Source organism: Aethalodelphis obliquidens, unplaced genomic scaffold (assembly GCF_003676395.1).
Source record: "Aethalodelphis obliquidens isolate GAN/ISIS:26980383/991018 unplaced genomic scaffold, ASM367639v1 scaffold62, whole genome shotgun sequence".
In the NCBI taxonomy this organism is placed as follows: domain Eukaryota; kingdom Metazoa; phylum Chordata; class Mammalia; order Artiodactyla; family Delphinidae; genus Aethalodelphis; species Aethalodelphis obliquidens.
In genome coordinates this window covers 3,872,651-3,877,103 of record NW_020838006.1, presented here as the reverse complement: position 1 = coordinate 3,877,103, position 4,453 = coordinate 3,872,651, and the positions used below count along the sequence as shown (strand labels likewise).

Sequence of the window (4,453 nt, the reverse complement as noted above, 5' to 3'; positions counted from 1 at the left end):
TTTCTCCTTGTATCTTCTCTTCTTTGAGTGCCAGCATCTTCTCAGACTCACTTGTCACTGTCTTCCACCATGCTCTGAGCAGCAGTGAAGCAACTGCCATTGTTCTCATGGAAGTGATTCATCTGTTAGATGTTTACAGAATTATCAGTGTTTGTTCATGTCGTCATTGCCTATTATAGAGAGTAAGTGTGCAGTGGACACAGATGGTGTTTATTTAACTGGTTTTTTGTACACCACGTAGACATTCTGTTGATTCAGGTGAGTAGATCAGCCCTTTGGTGATGATGAGTAATCAGATACTGGACAGAGACAGGCAGCTGGTGGCCAGTCTAATTTGCTTCCAAAGAGATTGCCTGAACTGAGCCGTGACATTAGAATCGAAGAAGTGGTTTGGGACCCTTGGCATATTGAAACGAGTGTGGACCTTGGTGCCAAAGGGCCGAGTTTGCATCCCAGCAGTGTGCCTTGGGAAAATGACTTAGACTCTCCAACCCCCTGTTTCCTGAGCTCTAAAATGGGGACACAAACCAATACTGTCCCCGTTCATTGGTCCAAGTTGTTGTGACAATCAAAAGAAACACTGCTCACAAATGTGATTTGTAAATTGTAAAAAAAAAAAAAAAAAAAAGTCTAAGAGCAAGGGAATAATGATGGATGCTAACTATTGGGCTCTTTTGACCCCAGTTTCACCTTTTTTTGGAGGCCAGGAGAAGATGAGAAGTCAGTACAGGCCAGGAGTCTGGAGTCAATGTCCAGGTAGTTACTGGGTAATAAATTTCTCACCCTGGTCTGGAACCAATAGCCACAGACCTGACCATGCTAGGCTGGCAGACAGGGATGAGGAATCCGCAACATGCACATATCAGGGCATAGGGCAGAGTAACGCCAGCCAGCATGGTTCTCTGATTTTTCTTAAGCAAGAAGACTGGGTGAGAGTGAGTCCTCTAAGTGTAGTAGGGAAGTGAGTGTTAGAGAGGGCTTATATCAGAGAAGAATTGATTTTGACCATGACTAATAGAGACCTGGAAGGTAGTGGCTTAAACAATTATTCAATATTTTATTTTCTCACCTAAAGAGAAGTCCTGAGGTGGGCAATTGAGGGCTGATGTGGTAGCTCCATGAACAGAGACCCAGGCTTCTAGAAATCCCCTCTGTCTATTCTTATGGTTTGGTCCCCTTTTTTGCATGTTATTTATTTATTAATAATTTAAATTAAAAAAAATTGAAGTATAGTTGAGTTACAACACTGTGTTAGTTTCTGGTGCACAGCAAAGTGAGTCAGTTATATATATATTTATGCATGTATATAAAAATGCATGTATATATGCTTTTCCAGATTCTTTTCCGTTATAGTTTATTACAAGATATTGAACATAGTTCCCTGTGCTATACAGTGGGCCCTTGTGGTTTATCTATTTTATATACAGTAGCTTGTATCTGTTAATCCTTAACTCCTAATTTATCCCTCTCCCCCCTTTCCCCTTTGGAAACCATAAGTTTGTTTTCTATGTCTGTTTCTGTTTTGTAAATAAGTTCATTTGTATCATTTTTTACATTCCACATATAAGTGATATCATATGATATTTGTCTTTCTCTTTCTGACTTAATTCACTTAATTCACAATTCTCTAGGTCCATCTGTGTTGCTGAAAAAGGCATTGTTTCATTCTTTTTCATGGCTGAGTAGTATAATGTGATCCTTTTTTTCATAAGCTCTCAAGATAGCTGCCAGGGCACCAGCAGTTATGTCTGTATCTCAGGCAGGAAGGATGGGAGAGGGTACTCACCAGCTAAGTCATTCCCCTTTAAAGACCTTCTCAGAAAACACCTTCTAGTGACTTCTGCTTGCTTCTCATTGGTTAAGGGAGGCTGGTAAAAGTGCCTTTCTAGCTGAGCATACTGTCACCTCCAAAGAGAATTGGAGTTCTATTAGTAAGGAAGTATGGGGGCAATCAGCTGTCTCTTCCATGGGATTCTTATGCTCTGACACCCCAGTATCATGACGCACAGTCCTCAGAGGGAAATGTGACATTCGGAAACAGTATAGCGTTATTGGCTAAGAGTCTGAATTAGGAGGACAGATTGTCCTGGTATCAAATTTGCCTCCATCACTTGTACATTTGTACAAATGAATGGCACTTAAATAAAATGAAATGCAGCATATCCAGTCTCACAAAGTGGAGAAAATTAGGGTCATCGTTTCTAATTCTGATTTAAAGAGCCCTATAATTCATTCATGAATTCATTCATCCATTTATGTACTTCTCAAATGTATATTTATTTATTTTGGGGAGGGATTCATTTTCCTACCCCCACAGCTTTATTGAGATATAATTGACATGTAACATTGTGTAAATTAAGGTGTACAATGTGCTGATCTGATACACGTATATATTGAGAAATGATCACCTCACCTATTACCATTCTTTGGCGTGTCGAGAACATTTAAGATTTACTCTCTAAAATGATGGAATGCCTCAGGAATTTGTGTGTCATTCTTGCACAGGGGCCATGCTATGTTTTGACATCTTTCCAGTTTTAGTACATGTGCTGCTGAAGCGAGCTCTAGGAAATATTCGTTGAGAATCTATCGTGTACCAGGTAACATGTTAGGTTCTGAGGAACCTTGATGGTCTCACAGTCTAATGAGGGAATGGGGCCGGGGGAAGAGACAGGTAAATATATAATTACAGCAATAGTCAAAAAGTATCATGACATACTGTTGGTAAAGCTGTACTATCACCTACTGGTGAGAACAGAAATTAGGAAAGGACATTTGGCAATATTTATCAAAATTGCAAGTGTGCATATCTGTGGACCCAGCGATTCCATTTCAGGGAGCCTATCCGAAGGAAATAATGGTGCCAAATATCATAAGCACGGGATTATTTATTGCAGCATTATTTGTAATACAAAAGATTGGAGGCAACCAAAATGTCCCTAGATTATGGTACCTCCCTGTAATGGAATGCCACAGAGCTCTCTAAAATAATGAAGCTAGATACAGAAAGATCTCCAAAATATGCTAAAGTGCAGGCGCGGAGCAGTGTAAAAGCGTTTGTGTAAAAAGGAGGGAAGGAAAGAACATACCTAAGTATATATACATCGAATATCCCAGGAAGGATACTGAAGGAATTGTTATTAGTAGCCGCTGTGGAGGAGAACTAGGTGTCTATAGGATAGGGTTATATATTCTTTTACCTTTCAAATTACCAATTGTGTGAACATATTGCTTTTCAAAAAACAAAAAAAAGTTTAAACTTTTAAAAAGGAAATAGTTACATCGAATGAGCCAAGTACAAATGGAAGTATGTGTAAAGTGCTCTTGGGATGCCAAGTAGATTTGTGTATTATAAGACATCTGATGGGGAGAGTTGGCGTCAGAATAGGTAACTTTTAATATTCTCAGAATCCTGTGTTTCTGTGATGATAAAAGGAGACATTAGAGGATGGCTGAATTCCTTTCAAATGCTAGAATTATGTGATTCAATGGTTTTAAGAAATTGAAGAAGCAGAGGTTTGTGTATATGTGTGTGGGGGAAGGGAGAGCTTTAATAATTAAATGCTAAGAGTGCACCCGGTAACTGTCCCATCAACAAGGAAAGACAGTTAATCTATGCACATCTTCTTCAGGGCGCAGAGGGAAGAAGGCCTGCTTCCTGTGCTCATGGGCGTGGTGCCTCCTGCTAGCTGCTCAGGTACTGCTGTGTCTCTTTAAAGCAAACCCAGGCGAGTAAATTTAGTACCAGAAGTGGGAGGCTTCTGCATAACTAAAGATTTTCCCTTTGTTTTCTTGATCTATATGTTTCTCTGAGCACACCAGCTATTTTGTTAGCCTCCCACTGTGGGAAAGATGCAACTTTGTGACTTTGGCAGTTGTCAAGGAGATCTGAAGGAAAAAACTTAGCCAAGATTTATTAGGTGATTTATCTCAGTTTTTAATAAACCAGGGAAGAAATGTTACGAGCCAAGGAGCGGCACCGGGAAAAACAAGCCAAGGCCAGAGACAAAAATAACCCACAGAAAAGAGGCTTGCCTGCAGCAAACAGGATGCCAGGATGACTGCCAGCCCAGACTCCTTTGGGAGGCTTGGCCTCCCCCAACAGAGGTTCCCAAGCTGTCTGGGAAGGCTCCCCTCTTGAACAAGGGAGCCGGGGATCCCTTGTTCCCGGGGCAGGAACAAGGGGCAGGCCCAGTGGATCTGCAACACACACACTGACCTAATTCACTGGAGTTCATCCATGGCTGGGCTTCTGGGTACCACAATCTCTTCTGGTTTCTTGCAGAGGTTTGTGACCTCCATATGGTCAGATGTGCTAGGTGTTTTTTATCCCAATCTGAAAGGCTGAGTTATGCACAAGTCATGCTTAACACTTTTCCATTTTAATCCCTCAGACTTCCTAGAAAGGCTGTGGGGCCATTCCTCCAGGGAAACGGAGTCCCATTCGTTGCCA

At 41.1% G+C, this 4,453-nt stretch overlaps 1 non-coding gene across 1 annotated transcript; it reads right to left on the bottom strand.

The window, feature by feature from the left end:
• Positions 1–2,460: 2,460 nt before the first annotated feature.
• Positions 2,461–2,565, bottom strand: LOC113610344 (U6 spliceosomal RNA). The gene has a single exon (XR_003429053.1). It is a non-coding gene; the product is annotated as a U6 spliceosomal RNA (small nuclear RNA).
• Positions 2,566–4,453: the final 1,888 nt, after the last annotated feature.